The sequence below is a fragment of the Canis lupus genome, chromosome 25, assembly GCF_048164855.1.
Source record: "Canis lupus baileyi chromosome 25, mCanLup2.hap1, whole genome shotgun sequence".
In the NCBI taxonomy this organism is placed as follows: Eukaryota; Metazoa; Chordata; class Mammalia; order Carnivora; family Canidae; genus Canis; species Canis lupus.
In genome coordinates, this window is record NC_132862.1 from 1,467,752 (window position 1) to 1,487,421 (window position 19,670).

Here is a 19,670-nt window from a genome sequence, read left to right on the forward strand (position 1 = left end):
ACACACACACACACAAGCCATACCCAAATATGTTCATGTTTATAGATCTACTGAGATGAATGTACCCCACTCCTCAGTGCATATTTCCACCCAAATTCAAACACTTATATCCATATAGTATAAACACACGCATGACTTTCAATGAGTTGCTTTATGAACATAATATACCCAACCTCTCCCCCTTCCCAAGCTCCTGACTATAGGGTGGGGCACAGTGAAGGTGAATGAGAGAATGTCTGAGTATAAGCTTGCATGTGTCACTAAGTGTGTCTCTGACTACATTCCATAAAACAAATAGAAATTGTTTTTTCATTATTCACTATTTGGAATTATCCACTGTCTTTGAGTTACCTCTATGCCATCAAGTTTCCGTGATCATCTATCCCTTACTGAGCCACTACTCCGTGCAGACTATAGCTCAGGGGTTAGCAACGTGGGCTTTGCTCTAACTTGGTACAAGTCCTAGCTTCACTACTCACTTTGCACAAATTACTTCACCTCTCTGAGCCTTAGATTCAACTTTTGTAAAATGAGGATAACAATAGTCACCTCATGGAACTTCTGTATTAAATAGGTGATGATGGAAAGTGTTTGGAACAAAGTATAGGGCATGATGTTCAGCAAATGGAGCTATTATTATCATGATCACTGGGGGGGGGGCATTGGAGATATAAAGAAGTGATAAAAGAGATGTTCTTTTCCCTTAGGAGTTTTTACAGTCTCATCAATGAGACAAGATAAATACATGGAATGAAAGGTCATGGTAATCTAAAACTCTTATTTGAGCTCTAAAATGCAACTTGTTCCCCTAAATCCAAGCTCTGTTTCAAAGTTCTTAGCAGATTTCAATGTTCTAATAAGATTGTTTTCTCCTTGTGTCATTCATCATCCTCACCACCTGACATACACCACACATACACCCCAGCCTCTCTTTTAAGGAGTTGATTGGAGAATTCTTGGGATAAAAAAGATTTTGAGAGTTCATTTTGTGCATTTCCCTGATTCTGGGCAGGAGCCCATCTGTGGCCTTCCAAGGCCAAGTGAGACAGCCATACACATGGCCAAAGAGCCTGAACCCTCCCATCTGCCCTAGTCATTCATCCTCTAATCTCAGAAAATTCTTACTTATGTTCAATCTCAATCTGTTTTCCTTCAATATTGGCCTCTCCCTGTCATTCATTCTGGTTAGGAACGAGATACACAAACCCTCAAAAGCTTAAAATTCTCAAACACCCATCTGGTAAAATTGTTGCATTGCTTATTACCCCAGATCTCTGGAATTATAGGTCTCATGTATTTTGTTATTAACCCATTAAAAAATCATCAAAAGGTCCCATACAAAGCATTAATTTGGTCCCTACTAGGGTGTAACCCCTTATCCAGACCTCTCCTTAAAGCTTTTGAAAGATGAAATTATCTTTGAGAGATGAAAATATCCTAATTTCTATGACAGTTAAGAACTCCTTGTTCAATCCCTCCAACCCCCATAGCCTCCTCAACTAGTATCACCAAATTATCACTCATTTGATTAAGGGACAGTACAGCCCCGAGGCGGGGCATGACTAATATGACCTCCCCAGTCCCTTTCAGTCCATCATATGATATAGGGGAAACAAAATTGGCAGCGGTCCCGACCCACGCAACGCTTGCCCCAGGGGAGCCCCTGAGGACCAGGCTGACTCCAGCGTGGGCACACCAGGCATCTTCCCAAAGTGGGCAGAGTGCCAAGCCCTGGCATAGTGACTAGTGTGGGAGGCCTGGAGACAGGAGGGGAACCAGGGCCCACACTTCTCCCTCTTCCCCAAACCCGATTTCCCCAGCCTACAGCCCTCCTCTTACGCTCCCAATTCCAGAGTTTTCAGGCCTTCCATAAAGTACTCATCTGAGGCCAGACCCCTCTCATTGATCATCTAAGGTCAGTGCTTCCCACACCTGAAAGAGCATACAAATCACTTGAGAGCTTATTAAAAATGCAGACTGATTCAGTAGGTCTGGGTTGGGGCCTAAGATTCTGCATTCTTAACAAGCTCCTGGGTAATACCCATGCTGCTGGTCCATGGTCTATACTTTGAAAAGCAAGGCTCTAGATGACTGGAGTAGTCTCTGCAATGGTCTCCCAGGAAGTCTGTCTATCCATGTCTTTCTGTCTATCCATCCTCCAGATGGCAATGAGAATCGTACCTCATACCTTCCTGATTCAGAAGTCTCACTCCATGGCAAATAGACAATACAAACCTTAGTTCATAAATTCCCTCTAAATGTGAAAAAACACATCCTTCACAACACTCTCATTCTTTCATGACTCCTAAAGGTCCGTGTAGGCTAGAATTACTCTCATTTCTTTTCCAAATCACCTATCCCTTTTTTAGTTCCCAAATTGCTCCATAGGCATCCTCCTCCAGAAGTGTCTCTTGACCAATACCTTTCTCAGTTTCTACTCATACATTCCCTTCCAAAGTAATGATGTCGCCATCCCTATCTAGTTCCTCATTCCTCCTTTTTCAGTCCATTTTTCTCCCCATTTGGGGTGTAAATTCTCTCTCCAGAGAATCTTAGATGGTCTCACGAGGTTTTTGCACCAGTGTCTCAACACAGCATCTAAAAGCGTTGGTAAGTAGGGGGATCCCTGGGTGGCTCAGCAGTTTAGCACCTGCCTTCAGCTCAGGGCGTGATCCCGGGGTCCTGGGATCGAGTCCCACATTGGGCTCCCTGCATGGAGCCTGTTTCTCTCTCTGCCTCCCTCTCTCTGTGTCTCTCATGAATAAATAAATAAAATCTTTCAAAAAAAATAAAAAGAATTGGTAAGTATATAGGTAACCCTGCCTCTAGCAGGCTCCCCTGGAGTCACCTTCTCCCTATTGCGAATATAAGAAATTCCACAAGCAAGCAAGCAGCTTCCTATCTCTCCCTCCCAGGGTAGGCCCCATACATAAATACAATAGGAAAACACTGGCCCTTCTGTCCCAAAGCATAGAACTCTGCTTCAAGAAAGATGCCTGTTGTGCCCACGCTGGAGCCAGTCTAGACTTCAGGGCTTCCATGGAGTCAGGTAGAATGGGTTGGGCCTTCTATCAAATTGCTCCTTCCTGCCCCTCCCCCAAGTCCCATGGGAATAGATGGAGAAGGACCAGAGGAGGTCAGTTCAGGCATTCTCCTGCCCCAGGGCTGTATTTTCCCTGCTGCTCTTTGAATGAACAACACTGTTCTCTTTGCTGGGTCTAGAGTTAGGAGAGAACCTCCCCCTTGCCCTCAGCAAAATTCCACTGTGATGGGACAGGATAAGATAGTCACCAGAACTCAGGGATAGCCAAACAAAGGCAGAATTAGAAGTGCCTGGGTACAGATCTAGATACAATTCTGGATGGACAGAAATGCCATTTGTCAAGGAGTCTTTCCTAGAAGATAGTTTGAAAGTAGTAGCACAGTGCTAGCCTGAAAGGAAGGAGAATTTTCTGTACCAAAGAGACTTGTAAGGCTCACTTCAATTTAACATGAATTTATTAAATGTTTATTTTGTGCCTGGCTCCCAGCTGAATGCTCTGGGGGAGTAAACACGATACACTCCTTATGACCTACAACCTAGGGAACAAAATAAATAAAGATAAGTGTAGTATTTTATTTTTTTTATTTCAGCTTTGGTGAGGAAGTATAATTGACATAAAATTATAAGATATTTAAGATGTACATTGTGGTGATTTGATATATACATACTCTATGAATAAATAAATAAATGATTCACTATGATTTCCCCACTGTGAAAGGATTAACAATGGTATTTTAATCTGAATGTTTGTTAAATGAAGGTTAAGGGTTAAGAGGGTTCGTGTGTTTCCTTCACTTTATCTTTACATGTGGAAGGGCTTCAGCTGCAGCTTTGGTTTTCAAAGTTGGGTCCCTGGACCAGCAGCATCAGCATCACCTGGGAACTTGTTAGAAGCTCCTGGGCTCCACCCAGACCAACTGATTTCCAAATGCCGGAGCCAGGACCAGCAAGCTGTTTTCCCAAGACCTCCAGATGAGGTAACATCCACTGAAGTCTGAACACCACTGAGCAGAGTACTATTCCTGGCTTCTCTCTATACCCCTCTCTCATTGTGACTTTGGTTAGTGAGTTGAAGAGACAGCACTGAGCATGCCCAGCTCAGCCTCTTCCAGTTTTTTGTTGGTTTCCTATTTTTTTTTTTTTTTTTTTTTTTTTTTTACCCAGAACCAACCTGCTCATACATGAGAAAATCTAATAAAAGCAGGCTCTCTCCTGTGGTAGAAGGCAGGGGCTGTTCCGCACTACTTGTGATGAGGAATAAGTCTTTCTAATTTAGTGACTCGGTATTTGCAAGCCAATTAGGCTGCAGATCTAAAGTGGACGGTTTAATCATCTGTCTGTATGTCTTGAGCATCAGTTGCTTCCAAACATAGAAAGGGGGAAATGCAATGTTATTTATTGTATCTCTACAGCTCCAACAATGGGTTGTTGTGAAAAGTGGGCAGGAGGCAGCTACAGACCACGTGCGGTATAGAGCCTAGCTGAGAGAATAACAGGACAAAAAAAAAAAAAAAGGAAATTCTCAAAATTTTTAACTAAATGGAACTTGAGAAATGATCAGTTCTGACCTCTCACATTACAGAAAAATAGAGCAATGAAGGAGCTGCATGGTTTGCTCAAGGTCACATTGGTAGTTAGTGGTGGAAACAAGACTAAAACCCAGGACACCTGGCTCTCAGCTGTGCATTATCTGAGCCAGTGACTAAAGCAGGCAATAGTGGAGAAACTAAAATCCAGGAATATGGGGGCATCTGGCTCAGTGGTTGAGCATCTGCCTTTGGCTCAGGGTGTGACCCTAGGGTACTGGGATTGAGTCCTGTGTTGGGTTCCCCACAGGGAGCCTGCTTCTCCCTCTGCCTGTGTCTCTGCCTCTCTCTGTGTCTCTCATGAATAAATAAATAAAATCTTAAAAAAGAAAAATAAAGGGATCCCTGGGTGGCGCAGCGGTTTGGCGCCTGCCTTTGGCCCAGGGCGCGATCCTGGAGACCCGGGATCGAATCCCACGTCGGGCTCCCAGTGCATGGAGCCTGCTTCTCCCTCTGCCTGTGTCTCTGCCTCTCTCTCTCTCTGTGTGTGTGTGACTATCATAAATAAAAATAAAAATAAAAAGAAAGTCCAGAAAAAAAAAAAAAAAAGTCCAGGAATACAGGTATCACTGCCAAGTAGAAGAACCAAACCCAGGGATTTTCAGCACAGGTGCTTGAGTTCAAGGCAAAGTGCTTTGTGCTCAGAGGGCAGCTCCGGCTCCATCCACCTGTGCATGTTCTGTTGTCTCACACAGCCCAGCCTCGGTGTGCTCCAAACACTGCCTCTTTCTCCTGTACTTCTCCTAGTGTTGTTCTCTCTGCCTACAATCTCTCCCTGCCGCCCACTTGTGGCAAAATTCTATCTGTCCTTGAAGAGACCCAACTCAGACACCATTCCTCTACAGTCTTCTTTGATTTCACCAATCAACAACCCTCACCACTGTGCCAGCCACAGATGATCCTCCTCGACTCTGAATTTCCAAGACACTTTATCTGGATATTTCTTATGACAACACTTTCTACTTTGTGTTGCAGCTATACTTTATCCCTTGTATTGGAATATAAGCTCCCAGGGTGGCCTGGCTGGCTCAGTCAGTAGAGCATGGGACTCTTGATCTCGTGAGTTCGAGCCCCACACTGGGTGTAGAGATTACTTAAAAATAAAATCTTAAAAAAAAAAATAAACTCCTTCAAAAAATAATAAAAACAAAATATGAGTTTCTTACGGGCAGGGACTATGGTCAGCTTTTTTTTTTGTCTGTTTCTAGTTTATTTTTTTAGTGAAATATAATTAACATACAATGGTATCATATTTGTTTCAGCTGTACAATATAACGATTCAAAAATTCTGTACATTTCTCAGTGCTCAAGATAAATGCACTTTTTAAAAATATTTTATTTATTTATGACAGATACAGAGAGAGAGAGGCAGAGACACAGGCAGAGGGAGAAGTAGGCTCCATGCACCGGGAGCCCGATGTGGGATTTGATCTCGGGTCTCCAGGATTACACCCTGGGCCAAAGGCAGGTGCCAAACCGCTACGCCACCCAGGGAGCCTGCTAAGTGCACTCTTAATTCCCTTTATGTCCTTCCCCCACCACCTCACCTTTAGTAACGACCAGTTTGTTCCTTGTATTTAAGAGTCTAGGGATTTTTGTTTGTTTGCTTGTCTTTTTTTGTTTATTCATTTGTCCTGTTTCTTAAATTCTACATATGAGTGAAATCAAATGGTATTTGTCTTTCTCTGACTTATGCCACTTAGCATAATACCCTCTAAGTCCATCCATGTTGTTACAAGTGGCAAGGTTTCATTCTTTTTTATGGCTGAGTAGTATTTCATTGTGTATATATACCACATCTATTCATCTATCGATAGACACTTGGGTTGCTTCCCTATCCTGGTTATTGTTAATAATGCTGCAAAAACATAGGGGTGCATACATCTTTTCAAATTAGTGAAAGTGAAAAGCTTTTGCACAGTAAAGGAAACCATCAACAGAACAAAAAGGCAACCTACTGAATGGGAGAGGATATTTGCAAACGATATATCCAGTAAGACGTTAATATACAAAATACATAAAGCCTGGGTGGCTCAGCGGTTTAGAGCCTGCCTTTGACCCAGGGCGTGATCCTGAAGTCCTGGGATCGAGGCCCACGTCGGGCTCCCTGCATGGAGCCTGCTTCTCCCTCCTCCTGTATCTCTGCCTCTCTCTCTCTCTCTATGTCTATCATAAATAAGTAAATAATTTTTTAAAAATACATAAAGAACTTACACAACTCAACACCAAAAAATCCAATTTAAAAATGAACAGACCTGAATAGACATTTTTTCAAAGAAGACATACAGATAGCAAACAGACACATGAAAAGATGTTCAGCATGATTCATCATCAGGAAAATACAATTTAAAACTACAATAAGTTATGGCTTTATACATGTCAGTATAGCTAAAATCAAAAAGACAAAAATAACAAGTATTGGTGAGGATGTGGAGGAAAAGGAACCATCATGCAATGTTGGTGGCTGTTGGTACAGTCACTATGAAGCCAGTACGGAGGTTCCTCAAAAAATTAAACATAGAATTACCATATGATCCAGTAATTCCACCACAAGCTATTTACCCAAAGGAAATGAAAACACTTTTTCTGGTTTCTTTTAATAACAATTTTTTAAATTCAGCAAGTAGACACAAGTGAAAAGTAGACAAGTTAAATTAAAAAAAAAAAAGAAAAAGATGAGAAAGAGCAAAGACACATCCTTCACTCCACAATAAACACAGAGCTCTATTAGTGTTTCCCCCCAACATGCCACGGGAGGGCTGGCTTTCTGTGTGCTCCAGAGTACTCTCCGTTATAGGGCAGGGAGACCAGACAGCATTCAGGTGTGAAGATGTCAAATCGAATATGTACTGGTGCTGCTGAGTTCAAGGTCCTCAGTTTGGGGCCTGACTAGAGTGGGTTTAATCCTCAACGCATGCTGGATCCCATAGCCAAAGTAGATAGCAAACCCAATCAGCATCCAGACACCAAATCGGGCCCAGGTGCCAGCGGCCATCTGCATCATAAGGTAAACATTCATAAAGATGCTCATCAGTGGGAGGAGAGGCAGAGCAGGTACCCTAAAGTAAAGGGGGGTGGAGCTTTGTGGCTGTCTCCAGATGACCCCAGTGATCCCGGTAATGAGCACCAGGAGCAGCACAACCGCTGTGATCCACCCTGGGTCTCCAGAAAGCAGTAGAATTGGCCACTGAGCCAGCACCAGGCCAAGAAGAGTCAGCAGCAGAGCAAGCAGCGACGAGCAGACATAGACAACCAGGCCGGAGAGCGCAGTGGGCGTGGGGCTGCCTGGACAAAAGAGTCCCCGCAGGGTCAGCTTCTCTGCTGCGGGTACGTCCTCCTGCTGCGCCCCTGCTTCATCATCTTCATCCTTCATTTCGGGCTGATACCTGGCGATGAGAACACAGAGAGCCACCAGGGAGTAAGTAAGCAGGGTCCCAATGGACATGAGGTCCACAAGGTCAGTGAGTCCGAAGAGGAGTGTCACGAAAGCTGTGATAATGCCCAAGGCCACCGTGGCCACGACAGGGATGCCCGTCCTGGCGTACAACCTGGCAAGGACACGGAACAGGAGGCCATCGCTGGCCATCACGTAGAGCATCCAGCGACTGAGGAACATAGAGTCCAAGATGCCAGTAGAAAGGGCACAGAGGGCTCCACTGGCCACCACGTAGCGCGCAGAGGCCCAGCCAATGTGCAGAAACGCCTCGGGCAAGGGGCTCCCGGGTTGGAGCTGATAGTAGGGCACCAGGAGTGTAAGTGCCGAAGAGACACCAAAGTACACCAGAAAGCAGATGAACACGGAGATCACGATGCCCACGGGGGCAGAACGCTGGGGGTCCTGGGCTTCTTCGGCGGCAGCAAGAATGCTGTCAAAGCCTGCGAATGCGTACAGGCAGGAGGCTGTTCCGCGGAGAACCCCCTCGAAGCCGAAAGGCACAAACCCTCCAGAGCCCAGAGGCCCCAGGCCAGAGGTGTCATTGAGTCTAGACACGGTCAACGTGTAGTCCTCCTCGGTGAGCTTCCAGTTGTGCAGGTCCCCCTTAATGAAGCCAGAGATGATGACAAAACTGAGAACCAAGACGTTCACCACTGTGAACGCCGAAGTGGCCAGGACGAACTCACTAGCCCTCAGAGCCAGCAGCGCGGTGAGCAGCAGCACGAGGCCCGCAGCGAAGAAGTCGGGGTGTCCTGCTAGGACGTGGGGAGCAGACAGGGACACGTGCTCATGCAAGGCCCCGGAGAGCCGGTTGCCCATCAGGTTGTCGAAAGCTGAGCTCCAGGCCCGGGCCATGCTGGCCGCCCCAGTGACTCCGGAGAGGATGAGGCTCCAGCCGGTGAGGAAAGCCCCGAGCTCGCCCCCGGTCACGTAGTTGTGCAGATACGCAGAGGCCGACCGGGGAGCCCGGGCGCCCAGCTCCGCGTGGCACACGGCGGCCACCACAGAGGGCAGGGCGGCCGCCAGAAAGCAGATCGCAACGGCCGGGCCTGCCCTGTCGCTGGTCACCTCGCCCGCCAGGACATACACGCCGGCCCCCACCGTGTTGCCCACGCCCAGGGCCACTATGTCCACGGTGCGCAGGCTGCCGGCAGCGGAAATCTTAGCCACGTATTGCTCCAGTGTGTGCTTACGTACCAGCTTTTCACCAAATCTGCAAAGTGCCTGGCACAGCATTCTGGCCCGAGTAGAAGACGGTTCTAAGACCAGAGCACCGCAGCCAGCCCAGGAGCGCCGAGTCGCGTGGGGTTCGCTGAGGCTGAGCTAAGCCCCGCGGGGTCGGGCCGCGGGGTCGGGTGCCCGGGCTTCAGAGCTGCTGCTTCGTATTTCACCTTATGTGAGTTAGGCCTCCGTGACGCCTAAGACACAGCAAACAGTAAATATTCACTGAACCCATAGTCAACCAACCAGCCAACGCTCAGAAGTCTTATGTCACCTGTTGCAGCCCAAATATCACAGAAACGGACACCGAAGGACATGGCAGAAAAATCAGCTCTGCTCTCCCCCCGGAAAAAGTGCCAGATACCTCCCAACATTTTGCTTTTTTACGCACCACATGACATAATCCCATTTGGGTTCGTCTAACTCATGTAGCTTCATGTACTAATTAAGCTGTAAGACACAACAGGGCATGAATTTATTGTGCAATAATTCACACGCGGGATGTTTGCGCAGTGCTTGGGCGTGAGTTATGACACATTAATTCACGGCCTAGAGGGCCTCGTTGCAATTACAGACCCATTTTTTAAATATCATCTGAGTTTAAAATACAAATATTGGTCGCCCCCCCCCCGCCCCATCTTAAAACCCTTAGCCCCCACACTAGCTAGCCAAGGTCAGATGGCACTCTGGCCTCCTTTCTCCTCGTTCTGTATCAGCCATTCAGGTGTGCTGATGGCAAAGGAAGTACAGTCCAACCCTTGGCTGTACCCACCGAGGCCCATAGGGGCGCTGTGAGAAGAGAGGAAGGGGGAGAAAGGGACAGGGCCTTCGTAGCCACCTGCAAGAATTAGAGGAGCAGGCTGTAAGGTCAGGAAGCACAGGAGAAATGGGGGCGGCAGCCAACCCAGGGTTCATCACCAAGAAGAGAGAAGAGCCAGAAAGGCCATTTTATGAATTCTGACATTCAATCAACTTCACCCAAAGCAACCAGGCAAAGTTCACTACAATTTTTACGTCCACAGTTAGGAGAGTGTGATGGACAGGGAGAAAAGAAATAAGTCACCTAGCTCAGGAACTGGCAACCACAACAATTCCTTCCGTCTCCTCCCTCTCTGGGTTCTGGGAGAAAAGGTGAGCTCACTTGTGCAGACGACTCTCCTCTCTGGCCACACCATGCTCTATAAACACCCTGCACCATCTGTGATGTCAGCCGCCAGCCACCTGGAGAATCTGCCCTGCTCTGTGAGCTTGTATTAAAACACTCACTTATAACTCCCTATTAATTTTTCACGAGGAGTTATTTTTAACTCGCTCAAACCATTGTCTGAATATGCCAAATATATTTTCTTAATGAACGAACCCTGCGTGTGGTTCCTCCTTCCCCTACTCCCCTGCTGCTATTCAAATGGTCCCCTCTTCATGGGGAGCAAGGCTTTGGATGAGCAATTCACAGCAATGCCCCGGAAACGAGCCGCGGAGAACAGAGAGAACAAAGTCATGCAGCCCCCACCCTCCTCCCTACTCAGGCTTTGGTTTTGAGAGAATTATAGGGAATGTTGTCAGGGATTTTTAAAGACAGAAAGATCAAGTCAAAATTGAAAAGTCTCCTCTGCATATTATCAAAAGGAACCCTTGGGTTATTGCTTCAGACCTTCCGTCTACAAATCCATCAAGACTCCTTATTTGCCACCCACAAGTCCAGGGTTCTGATTTATTAACAAGCACATGGGATAGATAAGGAGAGTCGATTCTTAGCTCATGGAACCTTTCTACATTATAAATGTGATTGAGGTGTGTCCCCCCTCCCCGCCAGCCCCCAGGTTTCAAACCCTTCCGTGGTTCCCCACTGCCCTTCTTTATAATCCCTCCTTCCTTCATAACCTACCCAGTTTCTGCTCCAGCTACAAAATTCAACACTCTCTCTGTTCCCTTGCCTCTCACGCCCTCTCAGCCCCTTCTCTTGGCTAAGCCCTCCTTAACTTTTAATTCCCAGCTCAGAAGTTGCTTGCGCAGGAAGCCTCCCCTGATCCTTACGCTCCCCTTTCTGTGTGCTCTCATAGCACCCGGGCTTCCCCCGGTTGTCATTTATCTTATTGTATCAAAATTCCAGGGGCGCCCGGGGCGGGGGGGGGGGGGGGGGGGGGGGGGGCTCAGTTGGTTAAGTGTCTGACTCTTGATTTTGGATTTTGGCTCAGGTCATGGTCTGAGTGGGGAATCTGCCTGAGATTCTCTCCTTCTCCTTCTCCCTCTCTCCTTCCCCCCACTTGCTCACACTCACGCTCTCTCTCTCTCTCTCTCTCTCTCTCTCTAATAAATAAATAAAGCCTGAAAAATTCCAATTCAGCTGCCTGCCTCCTCCTCTTGTGAGGTGCTCAATAAATATTTGTTGAACAAATGTACAAGCGGGAAGAGAAACCTGAAAGAGCACATAACCCAGAATTCCTATCTACTTGACTTTGAGATACATACCTTGTAACCAAGCAACCTTTATAAACCTGACTCAGGTAAATATATAAATGGTATTACCTTCCTTATAGAAGGCAATCAAAATGAAAAGTGTGAAGGGAAAACCAACTGTGATAAAACCTTGACCACAGATCATTCATGGCAGGTGTAAGCCGCACATACATGATAAAGAATTGTTTGCCTTTGAGGACACTTGTTTTAAAAAATATCAGCCTGCCTTGGGTTACAGGCAACCCACCACCCACCCAGTTAGAGAATCCATACTTTTTTGAAGGCACCATGTCCAGAACCTATAATCTAGGAAGGATGTCCTAAGGCAGAGGTGCTCACGTCAGGGAACAGAGGGAGGCCTAATGGAAGACCTGTGGGGAGCACTTTCAAACTCCAGGTCCTCTCCCTCCAGAGATTCTTATCCACCTAGGCCTCACCTCCCATGACTGCTCTAAACCACCCCAACTGACAAGAAATAGTTCTAAATTTCAAAAGTAAGAGGTTCTAAAAGCTTCCTTCACATGAAGGCAGCCCAGCTTAGTAGTGGGGAGTAAAGGCACTGCAGGTAGAGTGTTCAGGTTCAAATCACAACCCATAGGATTGTCGTCAAGAGTAAGTGAAATGATGCTTGGAAAGTACTTAGCTCAGTGCCTAGCAAACCATAGCTAAGTAATATAATCTACCTAATATTTAATATTAAAATCTAATCCAAAGTCCCCAAGCTTTGAAAATCAGTTAATCTTTATAAATGTCCAGCCTCAAAACCATGCACTAAAATTCAAGCTTGTTAGCTAAGCCCTCATGAGAAAATGAAAATTGTTTTATTCCATATAATTTGCCTTGAAATCCTAATGACTCTAATTAGACATCCTCATACATGCTGGTGCTAAACACTTTGGAGTCCTAGGCTGACTGAGTTAGACCAGGCATGGAAAAATGCAAGGCTTGGGGCACCTGGCTTGTTCGGTGGGTAGAGCATCTGACTCTGGATCTGGGGTTGTGAGTTCAAGCCCCACTTTGGGAAGGGAGCCTACAGAAAATTAAAAGAAAAGAAAACAAAACAGAGATCAAAAAACAAAAGAAAAATGCAAGGCTCAAGTACAATAATATCTTTCTCTACAGATACTCCATCTTATTTCTAGAAGAGGTAGCGGTGGGTGGGTTACCCAACTGGTAAGAGCAAAGAACATTATGTCAAAATTCGTGGATTTGAGTCGTGGCTCTTCCACTTGACTATATAAACTCGAGTAAATTGCTTCATCTCGCTAAACCTCAGTTTCCTTGTCCTTAAGGAACCTCACTTTATCCAGCTCCCTCACTGGATCAGTATGAGAATTCGGTGAGCAGATACAAACCGCCACACCTGCTGATGGGAGCGTCACTGATGCCACCATCCCAAAGCACAATCTTAGCAAAACCCAGTACGCTCCTGTCCTCCAGCCCCACCATCCCTCTCCTAGGTACATACACGGAAGAAATCCTCTCCTGGGCCCGTAAGGGGACCCACAGGAACATGTCTGTCACCACACTGCTAGTGGTCGCGGGAGGCTGGAAGCTCGGCCAGCATCTGTTACTAGAGGAATTTATAAGTAAAATGTGCTGTATGTGCACAATGGAGTAACTCACAGCAGTCGGAAATAATAAAGTAGATTTACAGATAGCAACACGGGTAGATCTCAGAAACAAGGTTCCGTAGGAAAAGCAAAAGCAGAGTGAGGTGCATGGCACGATGCCATGTATGCGCATTTTTGAAAACAGCCCCCAAGTGCTGTTTGCTTGTCAAGGATACACGTTTATCTGCTAAAAATCTCACGTCATTCCTCTGCCTAAAGCCTTCCACTGGTGTCACTTTTTATTCAGAGTAGAAGCCAAAGTCTGCCTTTATGATGCCCTACAACGTCCTACAATATTTGCACTGACCACGCTGCCTCTCAGCCTCCTGTTTCTCTCTCTTCCCATTCATTGTTCTCTAGCCACCGGCCTTCTAACCACGCCGGCCTCCTAACATACCCAGCAAGACCCCACCTGAGGGCCTTTGCACTTTCCATCCCCTATATACAGAGCGCTCCCGCCTCAGACATCCCCAGGTTGCTCCCTTCGCTGCATTTGGTGAAATAGCACCTTTGTAGCAGACCTGTTTTAATCACCCCATATGCAATCTGCCCCTGACCTCCCACAACAGACCTTAACTCCCTGCCCTGCTCTTTTTTATCCACAGCAGTTATCACTATTTAAGGTACTGTATGTGTTATTTATTCATCTGCTCATGATTTGTCTCCCTCCAAAAAAACGTAAGCACCATGAAAGCAGGACTTTTCCATTATTTTGCCCCTGGCTCTATTCCCCGCACCCACGACTGTGCCTGACACAGTGGGCACCGTATACTTGTCAAATGGATGAGTGTGTCTAAATACACAGAGAGGGGCGCCTGGGTGGCACAATGAAGCGTCCAACTCTTGGTTTCGGCTCAGGTCATGATCTCAGGGTCCTGGGATCGAGCCCTGTATCGGGGTCCGCACCCAGCGCAGCATCTACTTGAGATTCGCTCTCTCCTTCTCCCTCTTCCTCCCTAACCCCACTCTCTTTCTTGCTCTAAAATAAGTAAATAGGGACATCTGGGTAGCTCAGCGGTTGAGCATCTGCCTTCGGTTCAGGGCGTGATCCCGGGATCCGGGATCAGGTCCCACATCGGGCTCCTTGCGTGGAGCCTGCTTCTCCCTCTGCCTGTGTCTCTGTCTCTCTCTCATTGTCTCTCATGAATAAATAAATAAAATATTTTTTTAAAAAATAATAAAATAAGTAAATAAAACCCTTTTAAAAATATAAATAAATAAATAAATGCATACATACATACATACACACACCTAGAAAACATGGATTAGAGGAGACATTGATAAATACACTAAGCCTCCAGTGAGGAGGGGAAATCAGAATAGAGATAAGGGTGAAAGAAAGAAAGAAAATGCATTGGAAAGGGGCCCGACAGGCAGTGATGGTGTCAATGGGCCATGACTGAGGGAGGGGACCGACCCCGCTCTGTGCACTGTAGGTTTAACAAAGGAATTGCAAGAGATGATGCTGTGAGAGTAGCTGGTACAGAGCCTGATCAATGGCAGACACTCAGTAGATTTAAACTGCAAGGGGACCCGGAATCCTGTAGTCATCAGGACGCAGGGTATGCAAAGAAAGAGGGTGAGAACAGGGAAGATAGGGCACCCCTCCTTCTAGTTCCCTCTGAACCCATGTCTTTTTCTCAATTCTTCTTTCTCCTTCAGCTCCTTCAACTGTCTTTGGAGGCCCCTGTAGTTCACAGTAAGGATGCTCGTGCCACTTTCCTCTCTCTGGGGAACCATCCTCAGCCACCTAAGTCCCAACAAAGAGTACAACAGTGGTTCTTCGCCTTTGCTGAATCAAAGACCCCTCTGAGGTTGCTCACCTCAAAAAAAAAAAATGTTATACACTCTTCTGAGCAAGAATCTCAGGGGAGGGCCAACTGAATGGCAGGGCGGGAGATGCTTTGAATGACTTCTGTTTCCCTCAACTCTCTTACACAGGGTGGTCCTTGGGCTCTTCCCACTTTTACTGAAGATGACTGAAGATGGGTCTACGGACAAAGTGGGAGGATACCAGGGAAGCAACCCAAAACACATGGGAATTAAACAACCATATTTTATGACTCCAACAGAAGCAAGCAGAACAAACAAGTGAAGAACCACACTTCTAGAGGAAAAAGCAAACCCATGATTGGAAATCCTGAGAACGTCTACCTGCAATCCAGATTTTAACAATACGGAGAAACATCACCCCCAATGCCATGTTCAGAAATGCCCTTTCTCCGTGCAACAATCTGCGATTATTCCAATGGTTTCTATTCAGTCCAGACTCTCTGACCCAGCTGTCAGAGCCCTAGCCCAATTCTTCCCCTTCCCTTGGGTCCATCACCTCCTTGCTAACTCAGCTCCTCACATCCTGACTTACCCTTCCTGAGAGAATCCTTTGGCCTGGGTAAGTTACCCGCCCTGCCAGGGACACGCTTCTCACTGCTTTCAGTCCAGTCTTGACCCTCTAGCTCTTCTCAACCCTATTCTACAATCTTCCCCCCAAAGTCTAGGAAGCCTTTCCTAAGCCACCGTGACTGATGCCCCATCTCCAGCCTTCCTCCCATTCCCACCAGCACTTACAGCCCATCTTGATGCTCAGCTGAAACTCATTCCCCCTTTCTGTCTGGTGGTGTCCTGGGTGTGTCACTTAAATTCCTTTACAATCTAAAAGCTTCCAGAGGGCAGTGCCAGGATCCATACACCTCCCCCTTCTGAATCCCACACTCCCATCCCCAACCCTCACTACCCAGGACAAGGATCTGCTCAATTATACCAAGCAACCAAAAGAGGCATTTAGGACAGAGGATATGAATATACAGACGTATTGATTGATTCCTATATCTTGAGATTCCTAGAAATAGGATTTTTTTTATTTTTTCATTTTTTTGGAAAGAGAGAAATGGCCAAAGAGAGGTGGAAACAGGAGACTAGAACATGCACAATCATCTATTTCAAGAGCATTTCCTGAGGACATTTCCTAATGAGGGCCCTCGGTCTGTGAATCTCAGTTTAATTAGGAAACAGTCTCTCCCAAAGGAGGTGCTTGGCACAGGGGAGGTACTTAAAGAAATGCAGAGAGAGGCCAGGGAATATGAAGCCAGCTTGTATGAATTCCATAATGCCCCCGGCTCCCCCCTCCCCTCCCTCCTCCTCCCTGTGTTTCTCTCAGTCTCTGAGCTCATTCCAAAATCCAAAACAAAAGTTCCATCCCAAGTCGCCAAGAACTCCTGTCAAATCCAACAATCCACCCACTAAATTGCAGGCTGTCTTGCTTTCCCAGCCAGCCCCACCCACTCTCCTCCATCCTGGAGGTCACTGTGTTCACTCCTCCGTCTCTAAGAAGGGTCCTGCGCTCACTCTGGACCTTTCCTTTTCAAAACATTTTTCCAAGGAAGTAAGTTCCACTGGTTCCCGTGACTGGGTGTTAACACTCCTGCCAGTCAGGAAGCTGGCCTTGTGGCTCCTCCTAAATAGCTTCAAATATAGTTTGGATACAAGTTGCTTTGCTAGAAGATTCATAAAGACTTGAGAAGAAGGCTAATGAGGCTGTTAAATAATTATTTTCAGGTTCTCAAGGTTTCAGAGAAGTGGACTCTAAACGCAACATCTCCAGAGATTATATCAATCTCTTTCTATCCAAGCACTGCTCTTTCCTTCCCTGATCCCAAATTATACAAATTATCTCATCCACCTTGAAATTTCCAAAGAGTGAAAACTCCAGAGCCAATCAAACCAGTGGCTCACGAACAAACAAATATAAAGTTTTCTGGATGGCTGAGCTTTCCAAGAGTTCCAAAGCCCTAATTCAAGCAATCCTGCAAATCTGGAAGGGGGCAGTCAGGAATATAGGAGTAGAGGCTTTGAGTTCAGGCCAGGAGCTTGAAATAATAGCAAGTGCAGCGTATGCAGTACCCCAACACTTCCAAAGTGGAAACAGTTCAGAATATACACAAAAAAGTAAACAGAGCAAAGCCACCATGAACACTGGGGCAGAGTCTCGTATCCAAGGGTAGAAGGAATTAGTTAACAAAAACAAATGAAAAATGGAAACTTCCCATTTTCTCCGTCTGTTTATGCCTTATCTAGAGGGGTGTGTGCATCTCATCATGGTCATTCATTTATTCTTTCAGCAAATATACTGGTCCCCAATTATTCAGCACTGCTATACAGCAAAGAAAAACACAAAAATCCCTCCGCTCGAGTTGCTTACATTCCTGCAGGAGGAATGCAAACGTGTAATGAGAAGACAGATTGTGTCAGATTTGGGATCAGTGCTGCAGAGAGAAGTAAAGCAAGAGAAGGTTAGGATGTGCTCGAGGCAGGTGTTGTGATTTTAAAATAGGTGGGCCCAGACAGCCTCACATTCACACTGTTGTGCAACCATCACCACCACCCAGCCCTGGAACTCGTTCATCTTCCTCAGCTGCAACTCTGTACCCATTAAACATAACTCCCCATTCTTCCCTCTTCACAGGCCCTGGCAACCACCATTCGACTTCCTGTCTCTATGAATTTAACAACTCTAGGTACCAGGTGTAAGTGGAATCATACAGTATTTCGCTTTTGTACTCGACTTCTTTCACTTAGCGTGATGTCTTCAAGGTTCATCCATGTTGTAGCATGTATAGGAATATCTTCCTTTTTAAGGCTGAATAATATTCCATTGTATTACGTACGACATCTTGTTTATCCGTTCATCCAATGATGGGCACGTGGGTTGTTTCACCTTTTGGCTGTTGTGAAGAGAGCTTTTATAAATATGGGCCTAAAGATATCTTTTTGAGTCCCTGCTTTCAACTCTGGGGGATATATATCCAGAAGGAGGATTGCTGGATCATACGATAATCGTATATGTAATTTTGTGAGAAATCACCATGCTGTTTCCCACGGCAGCTGCACCATTTTACATTCCCACCAACAAAGCACAAGTGTCCCAATTTCTCCACATCCTTGCCAACACTCGTTATCTTCTGTTTCTTTAATAACAGCCATCCTAATGGGTGTGAAGTGGTACTTGGCTATTTTTGAGGCTTAAGAAGGAGGCCTGTAGGGCCAGGACAGAGTAAGTGAGCAGGAAGCCGTAGGGAATGAGGTCAGAGAGAAAGGAAGAAGCCAGATCCTTCACAGTAGGGCCTGGGAATCACTATGAGGACTTCAGCTTTTACTCTGGGTGTGATGGAAACCCTAGAAAAAAGTAAAGTTGCATGTGCTGGCTACTGATTTTCATGTTTTTTGGCCTACGTATTGGGTTCTCAAACTAAGGAAAGGCCTCTTCCAGAGTTTGAAAACAAGGCATGGAGACAAGTTTTGCAGAGCCCTCAAAAGATATCCGGTGCTTCTGACAACACGGTGAGGGCTGAACAAGCTATGCTCTTGCATCTGCCTCTCTCTCTAGAGGCCAAAGACAAGATGCCAGACAGCCTCCCATGGGGGAGTAACATGATGGATTGCTTTCATTGAGGCTGTTCATGTTATGGATGATCTCTAGACAGGACTCGATCACTTAAAAATCAAACAAAAGTCATTTTTGTATCATTCACTATTTTAGGTTATTCCCACCATTACCCTGGATAATCAAGAGCTGACATGGAGATAAAGGGTATTTTTTTTTCTGGAACCTGGTGAAATATAGAACTGCAAAGACAGGGGTAGGTAGACTCTCAGGAAGGGGGCAGGAACCATGTGAATCTGGCACTCGCAATCCTTGCAGATTAAATAGATGAATCCAGTCCCCAGCCCCAGATGCCTCAGGAAGGACTGTCAGAAATGTCTGAGATGATCAGAGCTGGAGAGAGAAAGGGCCCCAAAGGGAAGCCTGAAAACACATTTCTGAGAGGCAAAGAGTACCTCTCATAACCTCACTTCCCCCGGGCGACAGGGATGAAAGCTTCTACATCAAAATGAGAAGTCCAAGGAGTTATAGATTTTCTCAACAATAAATAATCTGGAGAGAATGGCCGCCCAACCACCGTTTATAAATGTTAGAAAATACACACTTGTGTGTGTGGATTGGGGAGGGAGATAGAGGGTAGAGAAGGAGAGAATTATGGGGTTGTCCCCGCTGGGAAAGGAGGAGGGACAGAAATCTATTTTCACCATGGCATTCTTAGGATTCAAATGGGGGTTAAGGAAGGGAAGTATAGTAAAATCTAGAAACCGAAATAACTAATTTCTCTCAGCAGGGAAACAGGCCGTGTACTCCTAGGTTCTGTGTGCTGTTCTTTCCATCTAAGGACCACCTTATTCATCCTCCAGTCTCAACATAGTATGATCACCACCCATCCCCCAGGGTAAGAGACCCCACAGCTAGCCTCACATCATAGTCC

At 46.1% G+C, this 19,670-nt stretch overlaps 1 pseudogene; it reads right to left on the reverse strand.

Annotated features, from left to right (window-relative positions):
* Positions 1-4,187: 4,187 nt before the first annotated feature.
* LOC140616773 (cationic amino acid transporter 3 pseudogene) lies at positions 4,188-10,692 on the reverse strand (annotated as a pseudogene).
* Between the last annotated feature and the right edge of the window lie 8,978 nt (positions 10,693-19,670).